This window comes from Lithobates pipiens, unplaced genomic scaffold (assembly GCF_037356315.1).
Source record: "Lithobates pipiens isolate NorthernLeopardFrog02 unplaced genomic scaffold, aLitPip1_a1.2 Scaffold_27, whole genome shotgun sequence".
NCBI classification, from domain to species: Eukaryota; Metazoa; Chordata; class Amphibia; order Anura; family Ranidae; genus Lithobates; species Lithobates pipiens.
This window is the reverse complement of record NW_027507788.1, coordinates 6,850,939-6,867,956: the sequence shown is the minus strand read 5'-3', so window position 1 is coordinate 6,867,956 and position 17,018 is coordinate 6,850,939. Positions and strand designations below refer to the sequence as shown.

At 43.2% G+C, this 17,018-nt stretch overlaps 1 pseudogene across 1 annotated transcript in view; it reads right to left on the bottom strand.

Moving 5' to 3' along the window:
- Positions 1-8,080: 8,080 nt before the first annotated feature.
- The window catches only part of LOC143933454 (beta-1,3-galactosyltransferase 2-like), a 49,061-nt pseudogene continuing 40,123 nt past the window's right edge, over positions 8,081-17,018 (bottom strand). Inside the window, exon 2 of the transcript XR_013263098.1 lies at positions 8,081-9,462. The product of XR_013263098.1 is annotated as a beta-1,3-galactosyltransferase 2-like (transcript). The remainder of the gene's footprint in view (positions 9,463-17,018) is intronic.

Sequence of the window (17,018 nt, the reverse complement as noted above, 5' to 3'; positions counted from 1 at the left end):
AATAAAATACAGTCACTCTGTATTTAAAAAAAACACCCTTTTAAGTTAAAAATCTAATTTGTTAAAATTTGAAAAAAGGCACAAAAACTTGCTGCATTGTGATTGACAGGGTTCAGTACAGTGTATGTACATGAAAAAGTCAAATATTTCTCCTTCAGCTACCATATTGTTTGGTTGTGATGCCTAATAAAAGAAAAGGGTACTGAGAAATCCTTATAAAAAAAAAATCTCAAAATCTCAAAATATTTTGTATGTGTGTGTGTGTGTGTGTGTGTGTGTGTATATATATATATATATATAAAAGAAAAAAAAAAAAAAATATATATATATATATATATATAATAAATAAAATAAAATAAAATAAATATATATATAATACACATACACACGCATATATATATATATATATATATATATATATGTGTTTTTTTTCTTCTTTTTTTTTGAGGGGGTCTTTTTTTTTTTTTTAACTTTACATTATCATTGACAGTGTACGTACATGGGAAAAGTCAAATATTCACCCTTAAGCTACGTTAACTGTTTGCAATGCCAACTGAAATACAAGTACTCAAAAATCCTAAAAATTAAACATGTTTATTGTTAAAACTTTAACAAAAAAATAAAAAAAACACAAAAATCTGCTACATTGTCATTGACAGGGTTCAGTACAGTGTATGTACATGAATAAGTCAAATATTCACCCTTAAGCTACATTATTTGTGAAAACTGATTAAATACAGGCACTCAAAATCCCAAAAAGAACCCTCAAAAATAAAATCGAATTGTTATACCTAAAAAATAAAATAAAAAAAATTATAGAAAGAGGTAAGATGTAAAACTGTTACATTGTCATTGACAGGATTCAGCACTGTGTATGTATGTGAAAAATTCAAAAATGTACATTATTCATTCAGCTATGGGAAATTGTTTCTAGTGCCAAATAAAACAAAGGTGCTCAGAAATTTCAAAAAGAACAATTAAATTAAATTAAACTTAAATTAAATATTTTACTTGTTAAAACTCTCAAAAAATAAAGAACTTAAAGATTTGCTACATTGTCGTTGACAGGATTCAGTACAATGTATGTACATAAAGTCCAGTTTTCTCCCATCCACTACATAAAATTGTGATACCTGATTAAAAAAATAATAATAATAAATTGTAGCAGCTCAGAAATCGTAAAAAAAAAAGAACCAAAATCAGAAGCAAAAATCTAGTTGTTAAAAATCAAAAACAAAAAATCAAAAACATAAAAATGTGACTATTTTTTATTGACCGGGTTCAGTCCAGTGTATGTATGTGTAAAAAAAGCTAAAATATTCTTTCTTCAGTCACGTTATTATTTGTTACGCCGAAAAAAAGTACAGGTACTAAGAAATCCCAAAAAAGAAACCTTCAAAATAAACATCTAATTGTTAAAAATCTAAAAAATAAAAGATGTAAAAATGTGCTACATTGCCATTGACAATGTCATTGACTGTGCTGAACTCAGTGTATGTACATGGAAAAAAAAAAAAAGTATATTCTTTGTGTACTACACTAACTGTTTGTGATGCCCAAAAAATTCAGATACTAAAGTCTAAAAAAAAGTACCCTTAATAAAAAAAAAGTTTAATTATTAAAACTGTAAAAAAAAAAAAAAACTACATTAGAAAACTTGCTACATTGTCATTGTCATGGACAGTGTAGAAAATATTTTGTTAATTAGCTTTTTTTTTTTGTTTTGTTTTAATGCCAAGTACATTTTATTTTATTAAACTAGAAAAACTCTAAAATAAACATGGACAAGTGAAATATGAATAGTAAAATAAGAATGTACAAAAAAGTAGAGATTCCAAAAAATGAAAATAAAAAAAGGGGTTTAAAATTTAACTTTTTCTTAGTAGAGTGTATTTTTTTTGTATTTCTACTGAGAAGAACTAGGAACTTATGAGAATTATATTATACAAGAACACTGCCACCTAGTGGCAGAATTACTAATCTCAGTGTAGTATATGAGAATGGTTGTTGCATCTGTATCTGTACAAACAGCATGCCAACACCCCCACTAGCAGGCCAAGCTGTCCAGCAAAAGTGACAGGGGCTGCAATACATCATAAAACACTGCCAGGGTCGCTAACAAAGGTCAACTTTATTAGTATGGCTTAAATCGGTCATCAAAGGTAAAAATAAATATTGCTCTATCTGCTTCATAACTGTCAGCTGGAGCTGGGCTTTAATTTGTCTCTTACTTAAAGTATATTTGTCCATCTCCATCTACATGTCCATACAACATGACCCCGCCCACAGGGTGACAATGCTTCTGTGTAATTTCACTGCAGAAGGAACAGCATTGTTGTCACCCTGGAACAGGAAGTGGAAAAATAATGGATCTACTGGCAGGATCAAGAGGTAACAAATATTACATGGGGAACGCAGCCCAAGGGGGGAAAACATACTGGGGGGGGGGGGGCAGCGGGTTCAGTGTATTAATGTTTGCATTAAAAGTGGAGCATGTAAGTTCCTTAATTGATGCTAAAGCAAACTTTATATCAGGGGGAGGCAACCTTGGCATCCCAGAATTGGTGAGACTACAAATCCCATCATGCCCCTGCCTCTGGGAGTCATGCTTAGGGTTGTCAGAGTTTTGCAATGGCTCATGGGATTTGTAGTAACGCCTATTACCTGTCAATTCTGCCAGTAGATCCACGTTATGTTAAACTCTATGTGATTTTTATGCAAGCATTATTTTTTTTTTTTTTCATATTATTGTAGCAAACTTTATATTATATTATGTGTAATTTCCTTTATACATGCAATATTTTTATGCATAATCGTAGCAAGTTTTCTTTATTATACTCTGTGTAACTTTATGCATGCATTATTTTTATATATATATATATATATATATATATATATATATATATATATATATTTATTATTAAAGTGAACGTTATATTCTGTGTGATTTCATTTAGACATGCATTATTTCCATATATTATTGTAGTGATCTTTATATTCTAGTCTTTATTTGTGGGATTTAACCTATGCATGCTTTTTATGTGTATTGTATGTGGGCTGTTAAATAAATAAAAAAGAAACTGCAAAACCTTTGAGCTGATGTTTTATTTTTAAATGAGGATTTTTGTACTTTATTATTGTTAATAAAAAAATGAAGCAAAAAAAATAAAAAATTGCAACCAATTAGATAATTTATTTCTCTTTTTATAATAATCTCTCTCTCTTTCTCTCTCTATATAGAGAGGTTTATTTATATATCTATGTGTGTGTGTGTGTGTATATGTGTGTATATATATGTGTGTATATATATATATATATATATATATATATATATATATATATATATATATATATATATATATATATATATATATATATATATATATATATAATTTTTTTTTTTGTTTTTTTTTTTTTTTTTTTTATTATTATATATAAAAAAATTTATTTTTATTTTTTTTAGTTTTGTTTTGTTTTCCTTCCTTTCTTTTTTTTCACATTTATGTGTTTAATTCACTATCATTTTAATAAAATACGCATCCTGTGATCTAAGTTAATATTTGCATAATATAATAGGAGGGAACATGTACTTTTGTATGTTTTTTCTTGTTTGTAAACAAAAAAAAAAAACAATCAGTTTCTTTTCCCTTTATAATATATACTTTTTTTTTTTAATAATACTTTTTTACCCTTTTTTTTTTTCTTTTCCTTTTATGTTTTCTTTTTATTCATGAATGTGAGAATGTAACCAACAAGAGCAAATAACTATACATTCACATTTATTGAACAAAATAAAGATGTAGTCCCCTGTGATCCCCTGTGTCAGCCAATGACTGCCGTACCCTGTGATCCCCTGTGTCAGCCAATGACTACAGTCCCCTGTGATCCCCTGTGTCAGACAATGACTGCATTCCCCTGTGATCCCCTGTGTCAGCCAATGACTGTAGTCCCCTGTGATCCCCTGTGTCAGCCAATGACTGCAGTCCCCTGTGATCCCCTGTGTCAGCCAATGACTACAGTCCCCTGTGATCCCCTGTGTCAGCCAATGACTGCAGTCCCCTGTGATCCCCTGTGTTAGCCAGCGGCAGCTGCAGGGGAGAGGAGAGATTGCTGACAATGACTGGTAAAACCTAAAGCAGTGATGTCTCCCATAGGCTTTAATGGCCCATTCATTGTTGGAGCTCCCTCCTTTCCCCTGCAGCTGCTGTTGACCGGATTTCTGTTCATCCAGTCCTGAAATTTACACAGCTCTGCAAAACAGCACAGCCTTGCTAAAAATGTTTTTCTCTCCCACAGTTAAGCTCCCCCCCCCAGCTGGTGATTGGACAGGAAAGGGAAAAGCTTATCTCTCTGTCTCTCTCCTCCTATCAGCATACTGAGCTACAAAGCTACTTGCATTGTGGCACAACTGATTGGCTCTTTGTGCTGCTTCACCTTCTCCCAGTCTGAGCTCTGTGGTGCAAGCATTGCAAGTGATGCCAGGTCACATTCAGGTACTTATACTGGTTACATTTTTTATAAAAAAATACTTTTAATGATGCAATGATTCATGATTACAGAGCTGACGGGAACAATGAAAATAGTGGATCATTGTCACAATTATCTGGAAAACGCAACTTATGACATCACAGTACATAGAGACCACAATATACAGTATATAAACACCCTAATATACAGTACAGTACATAGACACCCCAATATACAGTACAAGTACAGTACATAGACACCCCAATATACAATATACAGTACGGTACATAGACAGTACAATATATAGTAACATATACATTAAATATATGAAAAAGATATTCAAATGATGACAAAAAAAAAAGAATAATTGGCAGCCCACATAATTAAAAAAAAAAAGCAATGTGTCAATCAAACACAATAAAACATGAAACAACATTTGGTATCTCTGTACAATCCTGAACAATCAATGGATCAATCAGTACTCCGGGTTCAATCCCATCACCTCCTGAAATGAAGCTCCAGAATGACCGTCTGTGTAAAGCAGGGCTCTCCAAACCTCCCCCGCTTGCAACAATATTTTATTTGGCCCACAGCTCTGAAATGATCGGGGTGGGGGTGGGGGTTGCTGGCCCTGATCTTAAGGAGGGCTCTAATGCAATGGGGAGGCATTTGGTATAATGTGGGACTTCTCATATAATGGGGGACTCTGATGGGTGTGTGCTGATGTAATGTGGGACCTCTGATGTTAAGAGAGGACCTCTGATGTGAAGGGAGGAACCCTGATGTGATGGGGAGACTTCTGATGTGAAGGGAGGACCTCTGATATAATGTGGGACCTCTGATGTGAGGGGAGGACCTCTGATGTAATGGGGGACTTCAGATGTGAAGTGAGGACCACTGATGTGAAGGGAGGACCTCTAATGTATTGTGGAACCTCTGATGTGATGGGGGGGGACCTCTGATGGGAAGGTAGGACCCCTGATGTGATGGGGAAACCTCTGATGTGAAGGGAGGACCTCTGATATAATGTGAGACCTCTGATGTGAGGGGAGGACATCTGATGTAATGTGGGACCTCTGATGTGAGGGGAGGACCTCTGATGTAATGGGGGACTTCAGATGTGAAGTGAGGACCTCTGATGTAATGGGGGACTTCAGATGTGAAGTGAGGACCACTGATGTGAAGGGAGGACCTCTAATGTATTGTGGAACCTCTGATGTGATGGGGGGGACCTCTGATGGGAAGGTAGGACCCCTGATGTAATGCGAAATGAGAATTCTGACGTGAAGAGGGACTTCAAATGTGAAGAAGGGCCTCCGATATGATGGGGGACTTATGATATGAATAGGAAACCTCTTATGTGATAGGGGGACTTCTAATGTACAGCGAGTACTTCTGATTTGATTGGGGATTTCTGATGTGATGGGGGGGGGGGGGATAGGGTGGGACTCTGATGTGATGAGGACTAGTGATATGAATAGGGGACTTCTGATGTGATTGGGGGGGGGGGCTTCTAATGTAATGTGGGACCTCTGATGTGAAGGCGGACCTCTGATCTAAAGGAGGACCTCTGATGTAACGGGGGACCTCTGATGTGAAGGGAGGACTTCTGATGAAATTGGGGGCTAATGATAGGAATAGGGGACTTCTGAAGTGAACAAAAAATTCAGAAGTGACGTGGGACTTCAGATGTGAAGGGAGGACCTCTGATGTGATGGGGGACTTCTGATGTGAAGGGGGACCTCTGATGTAATGAGGGACCTCTGATGAAATTGGGGGCTAATGATAGGAATAGGGGACTTCTGAAGTGAACAAAAAATTCAGAAGTGACTTGGGACTTCAGATGTGAAGGGAGGACCACTGATGTGATGGGGGACTTCTGATGTGATGGGGGACTTCTGATGTGAAGGGAGGTCTTCTCATGTGATTGGAGACTTCTGATGTGATGGGAGAACTTCTAATGTAATGGGGACTTCTGATGTGATTCCTTGGAGTGTGTTCATTCATTTACAAAACGAATAAAGCAAATATTTGCCAAAATACAACGTGACCCTCATACTGAAAAGTTTGAAGACCCCTGAATTAGAGGAGAGTCACAAGGGACCTTAGAAGCTTCTAATGATCCAAAGTCTACCACTACATGGTAGTAATAGGAACGTCCAGCGCTTTGGTGCCCTGCAGGGTCTCACCTTTAAGGCAAATGGTGACCGGGGTAGAAGATGCAATCTGGATCAGCTTTATCTCACATGGATACTTCAAATACAATCTCAGATATTATCCCCTCAAGGTTTAAGGCACATTATCACCATCTAGCGACTTTTATATCATATATGTATAAGGCATTGAAAGGATAATAATTCTTTGATTTTGGTTTCAAAGTAACTCTGTAGCCAAAATTATTATTATTTTTCGGTTGACGTGTGCAATTATCAAAATCCCAATCGGGTTTTTTTTTTTTGGAGGTGAAGCAACTGGCCTAGGATAGGATTCTTTGGTTGAGCCCAGTGGCTTGAGACCTCCACAAAGCAGGGGACCTCTAAAAACTAAGGGGGGGGGGGGGGGGGGGGGTCACCCATACCGATAAATCCACAGGTACCTGAGCCAAAAAGGGAGCCAAATGATCACCTCAAGAGACCAAAATCCCTTTATTATTATCACAAGTAGAATAAAAATCTCCCCTCACCAGGGGCTACAAAAGATAAAAAAACTACGAAAAATAAATATAAAAAAATATTGGTAAAAACCGAAAGAGAGAACGATATAAATTATCCAAATAGGAAATATTGGTGAACATTTACTAAAATGACCACCAGGGGGCATAAGGACCGCATTTAAAACTCAAACCTGGTGTCCAATTGTGTAGAAAAAGGTATAAATAAAACTATTAAAGCACCTATAATGACGGAAGGCTCTACTCTTAAGGCTAAGATTTCTTTTAAAAAAAAGTATAACTATATAGCTAAAAATTATTTAAAAGCAACAGGCTTTTTTTTTTTTTTTCCCATGTGTATTATGTGGAGATTTACCCTCACTTCCTACGCTTGAGACACAACAGGAAGTGAGAAAAAATGGCTCCATAGTGAGGGAAATCCCTTCTTTAAAACAGTAGACATGTGAGGTTCATTTCGTTCCGAATCACTTAGGGGGTGTACTGACTTTTGTTGCCAGCGGTTTTTAGACATTAATGGCTGTGTGTTGAGTTACTTTGAGGAGACTTTGTGTGTGTGTGTGTGTGTGTATATACATATATATATATATACATATATATATATATACACACACACATATATATATACACATTTATACATTTATATATATATATATATATATATATATATATATATATATATACACACACATATATATATATATATATATATATATACACACACATATATATATATATATATATATATATATATATATATATATATATATATATATATATATATATATATATATACATACACACACACACATATATATATATATATATATATAATTTATATACACACACATATATATATATATATATATATATATACACACACATATATATATATATATATATTTAATATATTTATATATATGTATATAAATACATTTTTTTAAATTTTTTTTAATGGTTACTTTTTATCAATTTTGCAAGGGGCGCAGGGGTGCTGCCCCCTAATCCATGCACTCAGCCCCTAATTTACATGCAGGGCGCCGGACGCATCTCTATCTATCTATCTATATAGATTGAAGGCTATTGCTGGCTATCCAATGGTTTGTGTCCATTGGTTCAAACACATGTATGTTTATTTTGCTGTAACCTGTTCCAATAATACAAGAGGTCCCCCGGACTGAAGAAATGAGACGTTACAATCTGGTTGTATCCACAGTCCGTGTAGATAACTCTCCAGGGATTGAAGTCGGAGACCTTCGGTGGGGCCACTGGCAGAACCCCCAACTTGTCGAGACAAAGGCCAACAAAGGCGTCCTCAAGACGGATCCATCTAATATTTGGGGCGACCTGGACGATCTTACGCGGCAGGTCGCCGGAGAACACGTAGCCAGTCCCAGAGCAAAACAACGGATAACTCTCCTCCGGGTATTCCTCAGGGGGAACATACCACTTGCTATCCAGATTCCGAATAGGCGCTGCATTGAGCATCAAATATCCAGTGAAAAAGTTCCTTCTTGGAGGCCCGTCTGGTTTCAGGACACGGTAGACTAAATGTTCGGTGTTGACGAACATGTCGCTGTCCGTTTTCATGACGTAGGAGGCGTTCGGGCAATATGTGGAAATCCAGTTTAACCCATTGATGACCTTCGTGGTCAGGTTATAGTAGGTGTCCAAATAGTCGTGTTGAATGATGTCATGGAACGCCTGGCTTTCTTCCACGAGAGACCTTTGCCCATCGTCGGTCCACCCTTGGTCCTTGCCTAAAAAAAACAGCCGTAGTATCCTGACTCCAGGTAGGAAATCCTCCTTTGCCCATGTCTGGCGGATGGCTTGCCGAGCTTGCTTCCGCCACCCTTCACGGTAATGAGCAGAATAAGGAACGGGTCGCCGTCTTTACATTTATCGGGCTCGTTGATGACGTAGTCGTACGTATGGACTCTTTTCTGAGGCTCTGTGCTTGATTTTGGAGTCACTGGAGCCTTTGTAATCAAAGGGGAACAGTGGTGGTGGTGTGATTGTTTGCCGGTGACGGGTTGGTTTGGACCCGAGCGGACAGATTGGCCAGGGCGTAGTGTATTTGTATGGTGGACAGCGCCAGTTTCCCAGGGAGCCACCTGATATTGCTGAAGATAAGCACCATCAACGTAAAGAGGACCAAGGCCAGAAACAAGAGGCGGGCGATCCTCCACTTGGTACAGGAAAAGCACATGAGCCATGTCAAGGAAAACATGATGGATTATTCACAGGGACATCAAATGTTTAAGCATTGGCATTGGTTTGCGTTTTGCTGCCGGTGCCCATCCATCTTCCCTTCTTGGAGCAATCTTCTAAAAAAAAAAAATCAAACAGGAGAGGAAAAATGTGAAAATCGGATGTAAAACACCGACCACCCCATCTATACCAGACATAGTCATGCCCGCACCTCCATGAAACTTAGCACCTCCTTCCCATCCCAAAATGTCCACACCGCTGGCCCATGGGCCCTCACACCCCCTTCTGCCGCTCTACTTGGGCTGCACAGCTTGGATCCGGCATGAAAGTGGACAGATGAGCACAGCGGCGGCTGGTGGTCAAAATTTTGGGGAGGGGGACGCCAACCAGACCTGGACCCCTCACCCTCACCCCCCCATGGGTGTTCTACTGGCACTACACCCTACATCCACTGGTACAACACAAACCCTCGCCGCCGGACACGATCCTCTTAAATTAGTGCCAACCCCCCCCCCCCCACATGCACATTCAAGCAGACCTGGCCCCTCACTGGCACCCCCCCCCCCCTCCTTGGGCCATCTACTGGCACTACACAAACCCACCAGCCCTGGTCGCGATCCTCTCACATTAGCACCAACCCCCCCCCCCCCCCCCATGTGCACATTCAAGCAGACCTGGCCCCCTCACTGGCACCCCCCCCCTGAGCCATCTACTGGCACTGCATTCACTGGCACTAAACAAACCCACCAGCCCTGGTCGCGATCCTCTCACATTATCTCACATTAGCACCAACCCCCCCCCCCCCCCCCCACGTGCACATTCAAGCAGACCTGGCCCCCTCACTGGCACCCCCCCCCCACCTGAGCCATCTACTGGCACTGCATTCACTGGCACTACAGAAACCCACAAGCCCTGCTCGTGATCCTCTCACATTAGCACCAACCCCCCCCCCCCATGTGCACATTCAAGCAGACCTGGCCCCCTCACTGGCACCCCCCCCCCCGAGCCATCTACTGGCACTACACAACCCACAAGCCCTGGTCGCGATCCTCTCACATTAGCACCAACCCCCCCACGTGCACATTCAAGCAGACCTGGCCCCCTCACTGGCACCCCCCCACCTGAGCCATCTACTGGCACTGCATTCACTGGCACTAAACAAACCCACCAGCCCTGGTCGCGATCCTCTCACATTAGCACCAACCCCCCCCCCCCTCATGTGCACATTCAAGCAGACCTGGCCCCCTCACTGGCACCCCCCCCCCGAGCCATCTACTGGCACTAAACAAACCCACAAGCCCTGGTCGCGATCCTCTCACATTAGCACCAACCCCCCCACGTGCACATTCAAGCAGACCTGGCCCCCTCACTGGCACCCCCCACCTGAGCCATCTACTGGCACTGCATTCACTGGCACTAAACAAACCCACCAGCCCTGGTCGCGATCCTCTCACATTAGCACCAACCCCCTTCCCACACGCACAATCAAGCAGACCTGGCCCCCTCACTGGCACCCTCCCCCTCTCTGGGCCATCTACTGGCACTACACACTACATTCACTGGCACTACACAGACCCACCGGCCCTGGTCGCGATCCTCTCACATTAGCGCTACTTCCCGCCTGCTCGGGCGCGACAACGGCCATACCTTACTGTGGTAGAGGTGCGGGGAGGAGGACGAGGGGGTGATGCTCTGCTGCATCCGGGGTAGGAACAGGAGGCGGGTCCCGAGACTCGTTCTAAGATTCCTGGACAGTCGGATCTCAGGAGCCGCTCTTGGCCCGGGAGGAGAAGCTGGAAGACAAGTGGGTGAGCCCACCTATTTTGAAGCCACCGGCTCTAATCACGTGCTTCAAAAAATAAATAAAAAAAAAACTGATTGAAATCAATGCGTCCGGCGCCCTGCATGGAGATCAGGAGCCGGGCGCATTGGATCAGAGGGAGCGATGCCCCAACGCCCCTAATGGACGGGCCGCCACTGCAGAGGAGTATAATGCCCTGTACACACGATAGGATTTTCCGACAACAAAATCCACGGGATTTTTTTCCGACGGATGTTGGCTCAAACTTGTCTTGCATACACACGGTCACGGAAAGTTGACCCGGAAATTCCAAACGTCAAGAACGCGGTGACGTACAACACGTACGACTAGCCGAGAAAAATTAAGTTCAATAGCCAGTGCTGCCCTTCTGCCTGATTCTGAGCACGCGTGGCACTTTGTGCGTCGGAACTGCGTACACGCGATCGGAAACTTCCGACAACAAGGTCCTATCACACATTTTTCATCGGAAAATCCTATCGTGTGTACGGGGCATAAGCCTTAACATGCTGTTTATGCTGTACAGACATAGGCGCAACAACCATTCTCATATATTATACTGTGATTTGCAATTCTGCCACTAGGTGGTAGTGTTTAATGCTTGTATAATGCAATGTTCTTCCTAGAGCAGTGATGGTGAACCTCGGCACCCCAGATGTCTTGGAACTACATTTCCCATGATGCTCCTGCACTCTGCAGTGTAGGTGAGCATCATGGGAAAATGTAGTTCCAAAACATATGGGGCCCTCGGGCAATAGGAGATTATGGGGCCCCCGGGCAATAGGAGAACATTATGGGGCCCCAGGCAATAGGAGATTATGGGGCCCCAGGCAATAGATTATGGGGCCCCCGGGCAATAGGAGAAGATTATGGGGCCCCCGGGCAATAGGAGATTATGGGGCCCCAGGCAATAGATTATGGGGCCCCCTGGGCAATAGGAGAAAATTATGGGGCCCCCGGGCAATAGGAGATTATGGGGCACCTAGGCAATAGGAAAAGATTATGGGGCCCCAGGCAATAGGAGATGATGGGGGCCCTCAGGCAATAGATTATGGGGCCCCCAGGCAATAGGAGAAGATTATGGGGCCCCAGGCAATAGGAGATTATGGGGCCCCCAGGCAATAGGAGATTATGGGGCCCCCCGGGCAATAGGAGATTATGGGGCCCCGGGCAATAGGAGATTATGGGGGCCCCCCGGGCAATAGGAGAAGATTATGGGGCCCCAGGCAATAGGAGATTATGGGGCCCTCAGGCAATAGATTATGGGGCCCCCTGGGCAATAGGAGAAAATTATGGGGCCCCCGGGCAATAGGAGATTATGGGGCACCTAGGCAATAGGAAAAGATTATGGGCCCCCCGGGCAATAGGAGATTATGGGGCCCCCAGGCAATAGGAGATTATGGGGCCCCTGGGCAATAGGAGAAGATTATGGGGCCCCAGGCAATAGGAGATGATGGGGCCCTCAGGCAATAGATTATGGGGCCCCCAGGCAATAGGAGAAGATTATGGGACCCCAGGCAATAGGAGAAGATTATGGGACCCCAGGCAATAGGAGATTATGGGCCCCCAGGCAATAGGAGATTATGGGGCCCCCAGGCAATAGGAGATTATGGGGCTCCCAGGCAATAGGAGATTATGGGGCCCCCAGGCAATAGGAGAAGATTATGGGGCCCCAGGCAATAGGAGATTATGGGGCCCTCAGGCAATAGATTATGGGGCCCCCTGGGCAATAGGAGAAAATTATGGGGCCCCCGGGCAATAGGAGATTATGGGGCACCCAGGCAATAGGATAAGATTATGGGGCCCCGGGCAATAGGGGATTATGGGGCCCCCGGGCAATAGGAGATTATGGGGCCACATAGTATACATAGTATACACACATACAGTATCCACACACAGACACACAATATACACACACACATACACACACTGAAAAGGTACTGGAGAGGCGGGGCAGGTATAATATTGGGATTTAAAAAAAAAAAAAAAGATTTTTACATACTGTCCCTGGTTTTATTGAGGCTGGCAACCTTGATGGGGCCCCTTAGTGGCATGGGGCCCTCGGGCAGTGCCCGAATGGTCAGGCCAGCCCCTGGATGTGATGTAAACCACGTACAACGGGACTATAAAGAGGGCCAGTAGCCAATAGCTTTTGTCTCGTAATTTATTCTGAGCACGCGCGGCACTTTGTGCGTCAGAATTGTCTACACACGATTGGAATTTAAACGATTGGATTTTGTTGTCGGGAAATTTTAGCTAAACATATATAGGCAATTATCAGAAGCATTATCAGTTGCAACACTCCCAGTAAACTGGTAAGTATATATTGCACGTGGGTGGAAGAATAGCATTCCAGATAATTCTCTTCTCTCCTGGAGCTGCAAGTCAGCATATTAGAATTATTCCAACACTAAGAATCGGTTGCATTGGCAGGACCGTCCATTGGAGATGCCACCGAGGTGTCAATGTGGTGAGGCGAAGGGAGGACACACACATGCTTTCTCTCTGCTCTCTCCCGCTGTGCAGGGCTGTCTTAATGCATGGGCACTGTTCAGGGGTTCCAGGTGTATGGGGGTTTCCATGATCATTTTTGCATTACATCATACTTGCCAACTGTCCCGGATTTGCCGGGACAGTCACGCTTTTTTACTAAGCTATCCCAGATGTCCGTGTCCAGGGCAGCATCCCAGAACCTGTACTGTGTGCTCCTAAAACCCGCCCCCCCTCCCCCCCTGTACTTTGCTCTTTGTGTTGATTAGTCTTCGATTTATAGTATGTTTTCTTATTGTTTAAAATAGATTTTGTTGAAAGGACTAATATAGTGCCTTGAAAAAGTATTCATACCCCTTGACATTGTCCACATTTTGTCATGTTACATCCAAAAACATAAATGTATTTTATTAAGGTTTTATGCGATAGACCAACACAAAGTGTCACATAATTGTGAAGTGGAAGGGAAATGATAAATGATACAAATAAATATGTGAAAAGTGTGGGGGGGGGGAGGGGCATTTGTATTCAGCCCCCTTTACTCTGATACCCCTAACTAAAATCTAGTGGAACCAATTGCCTTCAGAAGTCACTTAAATAGTAACTGTGTGTAACTTAATCTCAGTATAAATACAGCTGTTCTGTGAAGCCCTCAGAGGTTTGTTAGAGATCCTTAGTGAACAAACAGCCAAGGAACACACCAGGCAGGTCAGGGATAAAGTTGTGGAGAAGTATAAAGCAGGATTAGGTTATAATAAAATCTCCCAAGCTTTGAACATCTCACGGAGCTCTGTTCAATCCATCATCGGAAAATGGAAAGAGTATGGGCACAACCGCAAACCTACCAAGACACGGCCGTCCACCTAAACTGACCGGGCCGGGCAAGGAGAGCATTCATCAGAGAAGAGCCAAGAGGTCCATGGTAACTCTGGAGGAGCTGCAGAGATCCACAGCTCAGGGGGAGAATCTGTCCACAGGACAACTATTAGTCGTCTCTCCACAAATCTGCCCTTTATGGAAGAGTGACAAGAAGAAAGACATTGGAGAGAGAAAGTCATAAGAAGTCCTGTTTGTAGTTTGTGAGAAGCCATGTGGGGGAGGGGGCAGCAAACATGTGGAAGAAGGTGATCTGGTCAGAGGAGACCAAAATTAAACTTCTTGGCCGAAAAGCAAAACTCTATGTGTAGGGGAAACTAACACTGCCCATCCCCCCGAACACACCATCCCCACCGTGAAACATGGTGGTGGCAGCTTCATGTGGTGGGGATGGTTTTCTTCAGCAGGGACAGGGAAGCTGGTCAGAGTTGATGGGAAGATGGATGGAGACAAATACAGGAGAATCTTAGAAGATAATCTGTTAGAGCAGGGGTGCCCAACCACTGGCCCGCGGCGCCCTCCGATCTTGCCCGCCACGTCTTGCTCTGAGATGGCGGGTCAGCAATCCCAGATTGTGGCTTCCAGACCCCCCCCATCTCTGAGCATCACTGAGAAGAACGGAGCCGCCGCTAGAGTAGGCAGAGCCAATGCTTCCTGTATATCAGTACCCGCCAGCAGTACCAGTACCCGCCAGCAGTACCAACCAGTGGTATCTGCAAGAAGTACCAGCAGGCAGTACCCAACAGCAGTACCAGCACCTGTCTGCAGTACCCAACAGCAGTACCAGCCCTAGAGGACAGCCAGCAGCAGCCACCAGTTATAACCACCTGGGGTACAGCAGCAACCAGCTGCAGGAATCCTGAGGTAGAAGTGAAGCTCAAGGTCAGTTGAGATGCAGGTAAACCTCTGTGCATCAGTGTGAAAGCAGCCTTAGGCCCCTTTCACACGATCGGTCTGATCGGGTCTGCCTGTCTGTTTTTCAGGAGGAACCAATCAGACCCTCCATTCACCTCTATAGAGTGGTAGATGTAAAAAGACCCGAGGGCACTTAGGGTAGAGCGGGCTGTATCTGTGTCTGCTCTACATATGCAGAGTGGACACAGACCTGCCATCCTCTGGCCCACGACCTGTTACCAAGTCGCTAAAGTGGCCCTCACTCCTCAAAAGGTTGGGCACCCCTGTGTTTAGAGTCTGCAAAAGACTTGAGACCGGGGCGGAGGTTCAGCAGGACAACGACCTGCCAGAGCTACAATGGAATGGTTTACATCAAAGCATATTCATGTGTTAGAATGGCCCCAGTCACAGTCCAGACCTAAATCCCATCGAGAATCTGTGGCAAGACTTGAAAATTGCTGATCACAGACGCTCTCCATCCAATCTGACAGAGCTTGAGATATTTTACAAAGAAGAAGAAGAATGGGCAGAAATGTCCTCTCTAGATGTGCAAAGCTGGTAGAGACACCCCCAAAAAGACTTTTAGAGAAAGGGGGTTCTACAAAGTATTGACTCCGAGGGGCGCCATACAAATGCCCCTCCCCCACACTTTTCACATATTTATTTGTATCATTTATCATTTTCCTTCCACTTCACAATTATGTGACACTTTGTGTTGGTCCACCACATAAAATCCCAATAAAATACATTTACGTTTTTGGTCGCAACATGACAACATGTGGGGAACGTCAAGGGGTATGAATACTTTTTCAAGGCGCTGTAAATATATGTTTAATTCTCAAAACGATTTCTACTTTAATTCTTGAAAGTAGGTGTGTACATTGGGGAAGGCTGGTAGGTGCCCCTAGTGCATTACGTTGCCCAGGGGTGCTGTTAGGACGGCTCTGCCGCTGTGCGGCGTTCCTCTTTGTAAAAGTCGATATATACTGGCTCTTGGTACAACTTCCTCTACGGAAGAGACATCGCCTCTGTGGTTATGTGATTAGGTTCACTAACCACATCTTATTCCGCTACAGTCTGGCTAATAACTGTTCAATCGCTCCCGGAGGTTTTGGCACTGGTACAAATTGCAGTGGCGGTATCAGCCCCGATCGGCCCAAAGATTTGGGTGATATTCTGACCTTGGGGGGGGGGGGGGTCACCTAGGTCAAGGAGGGTTTAGGGTTAAATAAGACGCGGGTTTGGATAAGGTTTAGGGGTTAGCTTTGAGCAGGGCTTGACTGGGACAAAAATTTGGCCCCGGACTTCATCCAGACCGGCCCACTTTAATTTTGCAAACAAGCACAAAAACAGTATATAAAATTATACGTAACTGTGCAAAAAAAAAAAAAAACATAAGTAGCATAACATAAGGTGTCCTCACTAACCTCTTTTATTATTTCACTTATTCTCCTCCGTATTTTTCTCATCTTTCTCACATCGCTGTGTGAAGTTGAGGGCGAGCCGCGCAGCCATTACTTTGTCACTGAAACTAGGGGTGCAACGGATCGTCACTGATCCGTGATCCGAACGGGTCACCCCGCTCGGATCGGC